Here is a 13,735-nt window from a genome sequence, read left to right on the forward strand (position 1 = left end):
AATTGTTAATATCATGGACTCCCTCAGAAAGACCCAAATCAGTTTATTTCTGATTTTCTGCAGATTTGTGATACTGTGAAGACCAATGGAGTAAATTCTGAGGTGTACAAACTCATGCTCTTCCCATTTGCTGTGAGGGATAGAGCAAAGCTGTGGTTAGGTTCTCAACCCAAGGAGAGTCTGGATACTTGGGGGTAAGGTTGTCACCGGATTTTTGACTAAATTTTTTTCACCTCAAAAGCTTACTAAGCTAAGGGTGGAGGTTCAGACTTTCAGACAGAAAGATGGTGAGACCCTTTATGAAACTTGGAAGAGATTCAAGCTACTGACTAGGCAATGCCCTCTAGACATGTTCTCTAGATGGACTTAGCTGGATATCTTTTATGAGGGCTTATGTGAAATGTCCAAGATGAGCTTAGATAATTCTGTAGGTGGTTCTTTGCACATGAAGAAGACACCAGAGGAGACTATTGAGCTTATTGACTTGGTTGCTAACAACCAATACTTATATTCCTTCAACAGGAATCCTTTGAACTCTGAGACTCCTCAGAAGAGAGGCATTTTGGAAGTGGAAGCTGTTAATGCTCTCCTTGCTCAGAACAAGCTTATGTCTCAGCAAATAAATCTACTTACTCAATAGTAGAGTGGAATGCAAGTTTCAACTGTCAACACTCAGAATGCACCTCAAGAGGTCCCTTATGACATGACAGGTAATTTTATGCCAAATGAGAATTATAATTATACTCAATCTTCTATTGAACAGGTCAATTACATGGGGAATGCTCCTAAAAACCCCCAATAATGATTCCTATGCTAAGACCTACAATCAGGAGTGGAGAAATCACCCAAATTTTGGGTGGAGAGAGCAACCTCAATGGCCACAAAATTTTAATAATAATTCTCAGGGTGGTTCTCAACAGAATAATTTTAATAACCACCAGTTTCAGTCATCTCAGCAAAACAATGATTTGGAAGTAATATTGGCAAGTTTTGGACAGGAAACCAGAGCATCAATCAAGAATTTGGAGATTCAGATGGGTCAATTAGCCACAAAAGTTAATGAAATTGATTAGAGGACCACTAATAGCCTTCCTGGTAACACAATTTCAAATTCAAGAGAGGAATGCAAGGCTATCACCTTGATAAGTAGACATGTGGCAAGTACGGAAGCACAAGTTAATGAGGAGCCAGTTGAAAAAGAAGCTCCAGAAGAGAAGAAGGAAGAAGTAGAGCACGTCCCTCTAAAGCGTACGGACAACCCATTTCCAGACTCTCCTGGCAGTTATCCTACATTTCCAAAGGCTCCTGAGTACAAGCCTAAAATGCCATATCCTCAGAGATTTTAAAAGGAGACAAAGGACAAGCAGTTTTCAAAGTTCTTGGAAGTCTTCAGAAAGTTGCAAATCAATATTCCTTTTGCTGAGGTTTTGGAGCAAATGCCTCTCTATGTCAAGTTCATGAAGGAGCTGTTGTCAAAGAAGAAGCCTTTAAAGGGAGATGAGACAGTGGTTCTGACTAAGAAATGTAGTGCCATCATTCAGAATAACTTGGCAAGAAAGATGCCAGATTCAGGGAGCTTTCAAATTTCATGTACCATTGGGAGCACCACCTTTGAGAAAGCCCTATGTGATTTGGGGGCAAGCATAAATTTAATGCCCTTGTCTGTGATGAAGAAGTTGCAAATCCAAGAGGCACAACCCACAAGAATAGCATTACAGATGGCAAACAAATCTATAAAGCCTGCATACGGATTAGTGAAGAATGTCTTGGTCAAAGTGGGTAAGTTCTTCCTCCCAGCAGATTTTGTGATTCTTGACACGGAGAAGGATGAGAATGCCTCTATAATTCTAGGAAGACCATTCCTAGCCACTGGAAGAGTTTTGATTGATGTGGAAGAAGGTGAATTAGTGCTTAGAGTGCATAATGAGCAACTAGTCTTTCATGTCTTCAAAGATATACATTCAGTAGGTGAAGAAGAGAGGTGCATGCACACTGAGCTTATTGATCCAAACCTTCAAGAACCCCCTGATGATGCATAGCAGAATGTGAAGCTCAAACCTCCTGTGGTGACAACCAATAAAATTTCTCCTGACATCAAACCTAAGTTTGGTGTTAGAAATACATCATCCACCAAGGCGGAGGTTCCCAAAAAGAAGAAAGTATCTAGGGGATGGAGAAACAAAAAGATTTTCACTGAAGACTTCTCCCCAAGAATGAAGGTGGTGTTGACTAGCAATCCAGTGTTCACCTATACAGTAAACAGAATCCTCTCTCTGGAGCATATTGAGCTACTTTATGGGGACACAGGGAGAAGATTCACAGTGAAGGGTGAAGAGTTGAGTCCCTATGATCCTCCTCCATAAAGGAGCTGACCGTCAAGCTAGTGACGGTAAAGAAGCGCTTGTCGGGAGGAAACCCGATAATTTCGTATCCTTAGTTATTTGTCCGTTGCGTTGATTATATTATTTGTTTAATTTTTATTGAGTTTTTACTGTTTTTTCTTTGTTTTACGTGTGTTTTGATCATGCAAAAATTTTTAGAACAAGAACCAGACACTTAAAATTTTTTTTGCTCACTTTGAAAAAGATTGATTCTGCCAGCTCCACGCTGAACTTGAAATTTGCCAAGTTCAACATGGAGTATGCGTACAAACTGGGCAAGAGGCACTGTCATGTCCACACTGAACTTGAAATTTTTCAAGTTCAACGTGATAAACGACGTCACAAGAGTATAATTGAGCTAAGACCCACGCTGAACTTGAAAAATCCCAAATTCAGCATGGTGAACGACGTACAAAGAGGACGCATCAAAACCAAGCAAAAGTTGACTCCAAACTTGATCCGTTGCAAGTTCAGCGTGGGAGCCTTTTCTTTTAATCCAAGTTGGGCGCCCCATTGCCAAAGTTAGGCGCCAGCTTCCATAATTCAGAACCATATCAATTAAAATCACAAGAGATCATATCAATAACTCGGTCCACCCCTGCCTCATATCAAATCCCATCCCAATTTTTGTTTCTAGGGTAAAGTACTAAATTGGTCCCCTAAGTTTGGGCGTAATTCTGTTTTGGTCCTTAAGGTTTAAAGTGTTCTATTTGAATCCAAAAAAGTTTTATTTAGCATCAATTTAGTCCCACAGTGAGATCAAAATTAAATAATTAACAAAATGTCCTACATAACAACAGTACAAGAACAAAATCGATAATTTAGAGAACAAGTACAAGCACTAGATGCATAAAATCAACCATTGATACATCAATATATTTATTTATTATTTTTTTTATAATATAAACAAAATATTTTCTATAAAACTAAAGAAAATGATAAATAAATGTATTGATGCATCAATGGTTGATTTTGTGCCTCTGGAGCTTGTACTTGTTCTCCAGATTATCGATTTTATTCTTGAATTGTTGTTATGTAGGACATTTTGTTAATTATTTAATTTTGACCTCACTGTGGGACTAAATTGATGCTAAACGAAACTTTTTTAGATTCAAATAGAACACTTTAAACCTTAAGGACTAAAACATAATTACGCCCAAACCTAGGGAACCAATTTAATACTTTACCCTTGTTTCTATTTCCTTCCTTTCCCCATATATTATTTACACCTTATATATATATATATATATATATATATATATATATATATATATATATATATATATATACATCTATGTTCCCTTCCCCATCTATATAAATAAATAAATAAATATCTGAATAAAAAAATAATATATATATATTTTATTATTTTAGTTCCTCTTGTCCTTTTATTCTTCTTTTACAATAATATTTGTTTTTACTCTTCCGTACGTTTTTTTATGTTTTTCTCTATTTGCAGTTCTTCTTTGTTTGAGGACAAACAAATTTTTAAGTTTGGTGTTGTCGCTTTGCTCATGACTTTTCTGTTTATTTTTATGGCACCAAAGAGAGGCAAATCATCTTCACGGAGGAGCACAGCTTGAAGAATGAAATGGCCACTAGGATAACTGAGGTAGTTGAGTTTCTTTCATTCTATATTCCTTCCCGTTTTTACTATGTTATGTACCGATTTTCTACTGTTTTGTTTTAGTTATTGCATGATTATTTGTTATTTCAATTCCGAAGTTCTAGTTTAATTTATTGTTTATTTTGTTATTTAATTTTTATTCTGAAAATGTGTCTCGTGTATTGCTCACTGAACTTGAATCAAAAGAAAAAAAGTGATGTAATGCATAAAAAGAGTGAGTTTATATTTAATATTAGTCTTATGTACTTAAATGTGGTGGTGTTATTTGTGATTCTGAATAAATGACATGAACAGTGCATATTTGAATTTGAATCAAGGGATGTTTGTGTATGAGGAACAGGAAATTAGAGAACTATTATGACTTCTCTGAAATACAAAAAAAATTAATCCTTGAAGTAAAAGAAATAGCAAAATGAGCATAAGAGCAAGGTCCAAGGCTCTGAGCATCAATGACTAGGGAGTTTGAAATGATTAAAAGCTCAAAGAGTTGTTTTTCTAGTCATATGCTTGTGGTATTCTTTTTTCAAGTAATCCTTGAGACAGAATATTTAGAGTCGTGACCAAATACATTCAGCAGAGTATGCCAAAGGTTTTGAGTACCACTGTCTGGGAGAAACTGAAAGAGCAATCAGAACTTAGAAAGAGTTCCCAGTCAAGTGCTTGTGGTGTTTTTATGTCAAGTAAAGCTTGAGACAAAATATTTAAAGTCACAGTTAGGCTCAAGGTGCAAAGCACCAAAGAAAAGAGAGTTAAGGTAAATTTTGCTATGTTTAAGGATTAAACTGGAGTATAAGGCTCAGAGAATTCATAATATGATCCGGATTTTGATTCCAAATAACACTAACATTCCTCTGATTCAAAGGAGAGTGAGATGTCAAAACTGTTCAGAATTACAATGAATAAACCCCACTTTAAGAATAGACTTGAGCATGACTAAACTCTCACTTCTCATGCAAATTCACATCTTGATCATGTACTAATTTTGGTTGCTTGAGGACAAGCAACAATTCAAGTTTGCTGTTGTGATGCGTGAGCATCTTCTCTATCTTTTCCTAGTGAGTTTAATCAAAATTTAAATATCTTTTAGCCACTATAGATGCTACTTTGAGTTGTGTACAATTCTATTTATTTCAAGTAGCATTTGGATGGATTTGACGGAGTTTGGTAGCAGAAAAGGAAGAAAGCGAATGATGCTGTCAATTCTAACATTCTTGCACTCAAACAGAAATAACTTGAGCTACAAATGTCTAATTGACATGATTTCAGCGGCCTTGGAAAGTTAACTTCTAGGGCTTTCCAACAATAGATAATAGTGCACATTTTTCTTCCAACAACCTTTGCCTCCTCCATGTTGAACTTCGCTCCTGCCAAGTTCAGCGTAGATTTGAGAACTCCCAGGGAAGCACACGCTACCTTCTCTACGCTGAACTTGGAAAAAGCCAAGTTCAGTGTGGATTCAAGGGGACACGCACGAGACTCCAATGCCTTCTCCACACTAAACTTGGGAAAATCCAAGTTCAGCGTGGACTCCAATAACGCCAATGGTCCCCACATACGTCCAAGAGCTTGCACGAATGATTAGTTAATTTTGATTAAATTTGTATAGTATTTTAAAATAGGAAAAGATATTATTTTAGTTTTAGGAAATATATTTTACATTAATTAGAATTAGATATAAATGGAAAAAGAATCAGCCCTTCGAGATCTCCTCTCCTCTACCTTATTTCATAATTTATAGTTTTTCAGAATCCTTATTTTCTCTCTGCACCATGAGCAACTAAACCTCCATTGTTAAGGTTAGGAGCTCTGTCTATTGTATGGATTGATACTATTATTTTTCTATTTTAATTCATGTACTGATTTATAATTCAAGAATTGTTTTCGTTCTTTATCTTATGAATTTGGGTGGAATGGAAGTATGACCATTGTTCTAATTGAGTTCTTGTATAACTTGAAAAAGCTCTTTACTTGAACAACAGTTTGAAAACATATTCTCGTAAATTTCTAATTATCTGGACTTAACGGGATATGTGATATATAATCCTCTTATATTTGGGTAATTAAGATTTCTGTGGCATATAAACTAGAATTGTACTTCACCTTCTAATTGGAATTAAGTGACCAAGGAATTGGCGGTTGGTGAATTTTAGAGGAGACTAAAAAGGTCTAAGAAATTAGGGTTTAGTCACATATAGTTTGCCATGAATTAAATCTTGCGTGATTAAAATAGTTAGTAAAAAAAGTCAATCCAAAAAATAGACAACTCTAAAGCCTTAACTATTTCTCCTATTATTCATAACTTATTTACTGCTTGTTTTCTAATTCTCTGATTCACTGTTAATGCTTTTGAACCTTCAAACATCATTTTCTGTTTGCCTAACTAAGTAAATCACTTAACCATTGTTGCTTAGTCCATCAATCCTCATGGGATCGACCCTCACTCACCTGAGGTATTACTTGGTACGACCTGGTGCACTTGTCGGTTAGTTTGTGGTTACAAATTCCGCACCATTGACGTATTAATCTCCTTCATGTTTTACAGTTTGTATTTTATTTTCAATGTATATCTTTTTGTAATTTATTGAGAGGTAAAAGGCTGAAAGAGAGAAATCAAGAAAAGCCTGAGAGTGACAAGAGGCTGAGTGAAACAATTGAAAGAAAAGCCTAGAGTGATTCCATATTTCTTTAGGTTGTTTCCTATTTCTTGTGTCTTGTACTTGAGAGGTGTCCCTTTCTAAGTTGGGTTAGCACTTAGAGTGAAGAGTTAAGTATTAGCATAATCAAGTCAAGTTAGATGAGAACTTGAGAGAGAAAGGATTTAGTGAATCCTAAGAATTGGTGTATGTAATATTTTAACTATAGTGAAAATTCCAGCACTGTTGTGGTGGAGACTGGATGTAGGTTGCATTGCACAAGGCAACTGAACCAGGATACATGCCTGTGTTATTTCTCTTCTCTTTCTCTGAGTTTTGTTTTTTGATATTTATGAGACAAAATGGAATTGTCTCATAAAGTTTCTGCTATACAATTCAAACAGATTCTAAGTGAAAGTTTGTAATTAAAGGCTTAATTTATTAAAGTAAAAGAAGACCATAGATTCAACCCCCCCTTTTCTAAGCCTTCTATAACCTTCACTAACTAACTTTTCAATCAACGCACGAATATATAACTGCCTTTTTCGAAAAGATTTGGTTTTTGTTTTTGAATTTTCTCAATGTTTTCAATTTACGTTCTCTTCCATCTCTGCGTTCTCTGCGTTTCTCTTTGTTCGTTCTTTACGTTTTTGAAATCAAGCTCTAAAATTAGTTTTGAACAATTTTTTCGTTGTTGAAGATAATGTATAATTCAAGTTCAGATTGTCAATTGACCTAGAACGAAGTTAATTATTGTTTTGAATCTAATCAAGTGGTTAAGGTGTGGTTCAATTCTAGTTAATATTTTCGTTAGTAGTTTATGATTCTATAGGAGAATAATGTTGTTTTTGTTTGTGAAAATTATTGTTTATTGTTGATGGTTTGAATTGAATGTAATGTAAAAGTTCTGCATTTAAGAAAATATTTTCTGTATTTGCAGCAAATTTGGGTGTAACACGAAGATATTTGAATGTATTGTTTAAGAATTTTTGGTGTATGTTTGCTGATAAGTTCTGCATAATTCAAAACTCTTTCTCTTCCTCCTCGTCATCTTCTACCGCTTCTTCTTCTTCTTTTTCATCATCATCACCATCTTCTTCTTCTTCTTCTTCTTCTTCTTCTTCTTCTTCTTCTTCTTCTTTTATTCATCTTTTTTTTTCTTATTTTATCTTCTTAAATTTTTTCTTGTTTTACTTTCTTAAAAAGAATAAAAACAAAACAAATCAAATAAAGAAGAAGAAGAAACACATAATGGTACAAAATTACTTGAAAGAGGATGAACTTATATTCATTCAACTAAAAGAAAGAAAGAAATAAGAAAAAAAGGAAGAAGAAAAATGCAGCATTAGAGAAAATATTTTTCTATATTTGCAGCAAATATGGGTGTAACACGAAGATATTTTGATGTAATACGAAGATATTTGAGTGTATTATTTAAGAATTTTCGGTGTATGTATGCTGATAAGTTCTGCATAATTCAAAACTCTTCATCTTCCTCTTCCTCCTCTTCATCTTCTGCTTCTTCTTTTTCTTTTTTTCATCATCATCACCATCTTCTTCTTCTTCTTTTTCTTATTCGTCTTTTTTTTGTTTTACCTTCTCAAGTTTTTTCTTATTTTACTCTCTTAATAAGAATAAAAACAAAAAAATCAAACAAAGAAGAAGAAGAAATATATAATGCTGCAAAATTACTTGGAAGATGATGAACTTGCATTCATTTAATTAAAAGAAAGAAAGAAATAAGGAAAAAAAGAAGGAAAAAAATGCAGCATTAGAGGAAACATTTTTCTGTATTTGCAGTAAATTTGGGTGTAACACGGAGATATTTGGTGTAACACAAAGATATTTGAGTATATTGTTTAAGAATTTTCGATGTATATGTGTTGATAAGTTCTGCATAATTCAAAACACATCCTCTTCCTCCTCCTCATCTTCTACTGCTTCTTCTTCATCTTTTTATTTCATTTTCTTATAATTCTTTTCGAATTCAACTTCACAACTTCCTTCATTTTTCGCGAAGATTTTCAGATATTTTTGAGACATTTTGATTCTTATTTGAATTTTGAGCGTTGCGGTTTTGATTAAGGAAAAATAACTATTTGCGTTATTCAAGAGTTAGGAAAACGCATTTTTACACACAATCTAAATTGAATATCGTTTTTGAGTTTGGATCAACTTATATAAACTTGTATACAAAAGAAATTTGTATGTATAGCATTATTTGAAAAAAAATAGCTAGATACACCTACTTAATTATAAATTAAAGAGATTTCGTTAAATTGTTGTATTTATGTATAGAATATTTTTCAGATATTCATTTAATAACACGCATGTTTTTATGGTTGATTATATTTTAATAAAAATTAATTTGTTTCAAAATCTGCTTAATTAGACACGCTTAACTACAACTAAATATTAACAGATCTAACGTTAGTTTCTTTGCCTATATTTTCTAAATAAATTTAAAAATATGTACAAACTTATTAGTATAAAAAATTATTTAAAAAATTTATATAATTTAAAAATTATTAAAAATAGTTTGTACACATTAATATCAACAAAACATAACACATTATTATAATTTATCAAACACAGTCCTTACATTTTAGAATTACTAATATATTGTCGTATCTTGTATTTGTATTTGAAACATTCGAAAGATCATTTAATTTTGTCGAAATACTAAATGTTGAGTTGTCCCAACATTTAAATTTGATTACTGGTTAATAGGAGTGAAAATAGGTCAGGTTAGATTAGATTTTATTTTTTATAGGTCTAATTTGTCATGTAGTTAATTGGTTTGGATCTGATCTATCATAGTTGTCAAAACCGGACCGGACCGACCGGTTCGACCGGAAAACCGGTGAACCGAACTTCATACCGGTTCGGTCCAAGTTTAGGACCGTTCAAGGCAAAGAACCGGTACGAACCGGTGAAAACCGGTCAAATCCGGTGAAAACCGGACCGGACCGAACCGCATGGGTGGCAGTTGAAGGGAAACTTATGACGCATCGGCACACCTGCATTCCACCGTACTCCATATGCTCCATGTCTTGCCAAGTGTCATGGCTTATGAATTTTGAAAAATTTTCCAAAATGGCCACCATGGGTTTCGAACCCTTGAGCTTAGCATGCAACGAGAATGATTCCACCACCCGACTGCAATGTCTTTTGAAGATTTATGGACAAATTATAATACATATAGCAATCTTTTATTTTATTTATATTCAATTTATTTTAATTATAAAATCACTTAATTTTAAATTAATTATATTTTGTTTAACTATAAATTTTATTAAATATATACAAATTAAAAAGATAAATAAAATTTTTTATTATTCACAGTTTATTTTTTTATGATTATATGATATCTATTAATATCATTTTTTTAATAAATTATATTTCTTTTGTGACTTTTTTTAATAAATTATAATAATAATAGATAAAGACTCACTGCCAGTGAGACACCAATTCCATATTTATTCTTATTGTGTTTAATTAAGATACTAATGTACTAGTATTAACTAATTTCATGTTTATCTTTGTATTAGTTATATTTAGACTTTGAAACTTGGTTGTTTTTAAAATGTTGGTGAAGAACTAAAGATATGTATTTTGAATTTATTAAGTTTATGACTATTTTTAGTATTTTATATTTTTTATTTACGTGAAATCGGTTTTACCGGTTCAACCAGTAATTTATCGGTTGAACCAATAAACCAGTGAACCAGTAACTTGACCGGTTCGATCACCGGTTCAGTTCTTACAACTATGTGATCTATAGTTGATTATAAGTTTTTTTTTTAAAGTACTAAATCTGATCTGTTATTCAGTTTGGTCTGATTTGTAATTTATTAAAATAGTGATATTTTTTTTATAAAAAATTAAAAATTAAAATATTATTTTAAAAAATTATTTTTTTAAAATATTCATATGTAATATATCATATTTAATATTTATAAAAAATTTTAATTTTTAAAAATTTAAAATATATAAAAATATTTATAAAATATAATAAATTTAAAATACTTAATAATTGTGTTAATAATAAAAAATAATTAATATATTTAATTATGTTTTAATAGTTTGACAAATTAATAAAATTAATTAATGAATTTAGATCTAATTTATTAATATATTAAGACTTTTATAAAAATATGAGTCTATATCTATTTTATAACAGATTAAACTAAAATAAATACAGACCAAATTATAAACTCTTAATTGATCACATGACCTATTTTCACCCCTCCTGACAAATTATAAATGCTCCGTGAATTTGCCTACTCCAAGCGACATAATAGCGATGGGCTGTCCAAAAAATTTGGTACGAAGGGCCAAACTTTAAACGAATTCTTTAATTGTTTTATTTTAACGTTATAATATCAATATAGAGGTGAGATTACGATTATCTCTTTTAATAATGCAATATAAATTTGTAGGATCGAAATAACTTATTGTAGTGAATTTTCTTGTTAGGGATTAGCATCTTTATAGACATGGAAGTATATCTATAAAAAAATTTGATACTCAAGTTCGTAATGGTTTAAAATGTATAAGAATAACGGTAGATAATATATTTAAGGAGTAAATATTATTTCGGTCCAATAATGTTTAGGGTTATAATCAAAATTGATTTTAATGTGAATTTTGATTTAGAATTATCTTTAACGTTTTTTTTCGTATTAAAATCGTCCTTTTAACTTTTTACAGACAAAAATATCCTCCACTATTATCAGCACTTTTATCACTACCATCATCTCCCATACTTCACCACTATCTCCCTTACTGCCATCAAATACTAATAATCAGATTTAAGAACACCAACAATAATACATTATTCAAATTCAGAAATAACAACATCAAATTCAACAACAAAATCAACACACAACAATAACAAAATCAAAAAATAATAAATCAAAATCAGAATTAGAAGAAAAAATAGAAACAGAAGAAGCAAACGCATAAACAAAAGCAGAAGCAAAATACAGAAGCCGAAACAAAATGCAGAAGCCGAAGCAAGATGCAGAAGCTGAAGCAAGAAGCAGAAGCAGAAACAAGAAGCAAAAATAGTAAAAACAGAAACGGAAAGGTGCAGCAACGAGGAGGCAAGGTGCAGCAACGAGACAGCGAAGTGCAACAACGGCAAAATAGCGGTAGCAGTAATTCGCGTCTTCTCTCTCCCTCGCGATTCCTGATGGCGACGGCGACGGCGGCTCCAAGCTTCGCCGGTACCGTCCCCCCTCTCATCTTCCCCTTCCCCTTCTCCCTTTCCCCTTCCCCTTCCCCCTTTCCCCTTCCCCTTCCCCCTATCGTTTTTCCCTTTTCCTCCCCCCTCACGTCCTTTTCCCTTTCCTTTCTTCCCTCTCCCGCGTTCTTTTCTTTTTTTATTTATAATTTCTTTATAAGAATAGGGATAATTTAGCAATAAAACTAAAAATTTTATTAAAATTGACGATTTTAATATGAAAAGAACGTTAAGAATGATTTTAAATAAAAAATTATGTTAGAGACGGTTTTAATTCTGACTCTAAACATTAGGGATCAAAACAAAACTTATCCCTATATTTAAAATAATATATATTAAACTATTTATTTATAATATTTGGAGAATAAATTCAAAAAGATGTAAATAGATTTATACAGAATATACATTAAATTCTATGTAGATATGATTTAGATTATGTCATTTATAGATTAACAGGTTTTTTTTATAAAAAGGTGTTATTTGATCGGCCACAACTTTCGGCTCAATCTAAGAATTGGAATACTATAGCAATAAAAAAATTTTTCAATAATTTTATTTTTGACATGATATATAATTATTACATGAAAAACTATAAAATATCAATAATATTATATTCTATAAAATTATAATATACGAGTATTTTTATAACGTGTTTAGTTATGAAATTGTAACATATCTTGTTAATTAATTAAAATTAATTGTTCTAAAAAATAAAAAAATTAAAAATAAATTATACATTATTAATTATATCAAACATACAAGTACTTTTATCGAATAAAAGATACCATAATAAATTTTATAATAAAACAATAAAAGAAAGAAGTTATGTTAAAAAAATTAGGTAATATTTTTTTTAAGAGTATAAAATCAGAAAAAATATTAATATTTGTGACAATAAATAAAAAAAAGATACATAATATTGTAATTATCAAAATATAATTATGTAAGCTATTATTAATTTTTTATATACTGATATGTACGTTACGTTAAATATATTGAGTTAATAGTTAAAATCGTCTCTGAAAGATATCTCGATTTTTATTTTCGTCCCTGAAAGATAAAATTAATCAAATTTGTCCACGAAAGATAACCAATCTGGTCGCGTTAGTCTTTCCATCATCTCCTGTGCTAAAGTGGCTAAGGCTCGCTGACATGGCCTGTTAATTGCCAGCGTGGCACTCGTTTAGTGTACCTTCTTGTTGCTGATAAGATAAGTTTATTACATCAATTCAAATCAGTCCCTAAGTCTATGAACCCTAATCCCAAATTCAATGATTGGCTACCTTGGTACTGTCGTCCCTATTCCTCTCACTTCTGTCTCCCATCTTCCTCTCACTTCCATCGTTGCTCTTGGAGCAATTAATTCAAACTATAGCTATATTAAATCCTCTTCTCATACCACAAAGAGTTCATGTATGAAATCAGAACATTAAGTGGGTGCCTGCAATGTCTTTTCCTATTCTGTTTTGGCAACAAGGTTAATATATGATGATGATGATGATGATGGTTGTGTGAATGATGAGTGATCAAGGCATAAAAAGCTTGTTCCCATACTTGTAACGCCACGCTTCTGGGTAGTACTCAAGTCGTATGATCATACCTGGTTGGACCGGCATGTGAATCGGTTTGCATGGGCTGCACCACCCGCACTTTGATTTGCACAACGGTGGCCACGACCCTGGACCCCTCGACCTCTTCTCATCCCCCGACGTTGCCCTTTTTTCCTTCTCTTCCATGTGAGGTTGCACATGTCTTGCTGCTACTCTAAAACCTAAACCCAGAAAGTCAAGTTAAACAATTATTCATAGCTGAAAACAAAAGTAGAGAGAGTGTCACGCGATGTTGA

General features: G+C 32.3%; 1 non-coding gene across 1 annotated transcript; it reads right to left on the reverse strand.

Moving 5' to 3' along the window:
• Positions 1-248: 248 nt before the first annotated feature.
• LOC112804498 (small nucleolar RNA R71) lies at positions 249-354 on the reverse strand. Its single transcript, XR_003203112.1, has one exon. It is a non-coding gene; the product is annotated as a small nucleolar RNA R71 (small nucleolar RNA).
• Positions 355-13,735: the final 13,381 nt, after the last annotated feature.

This window comes from Arachis hypogaea, chromosome 5 (assembly GCF_003086295.3).
Source record: "Arachis hypogaea cultivar Tifrunner chromosome 5, arahy.Tifrunner.gnm2.J5K5, whole genome shotgun sequence".
NCBI classification, from domain to species: domain Eukaryota; kingdom Viridiplantae; phylum Streptophyta; class Magnoliopsida; order Fabales; family Fabaceae; genus Arachis; species Arachis hypogaea.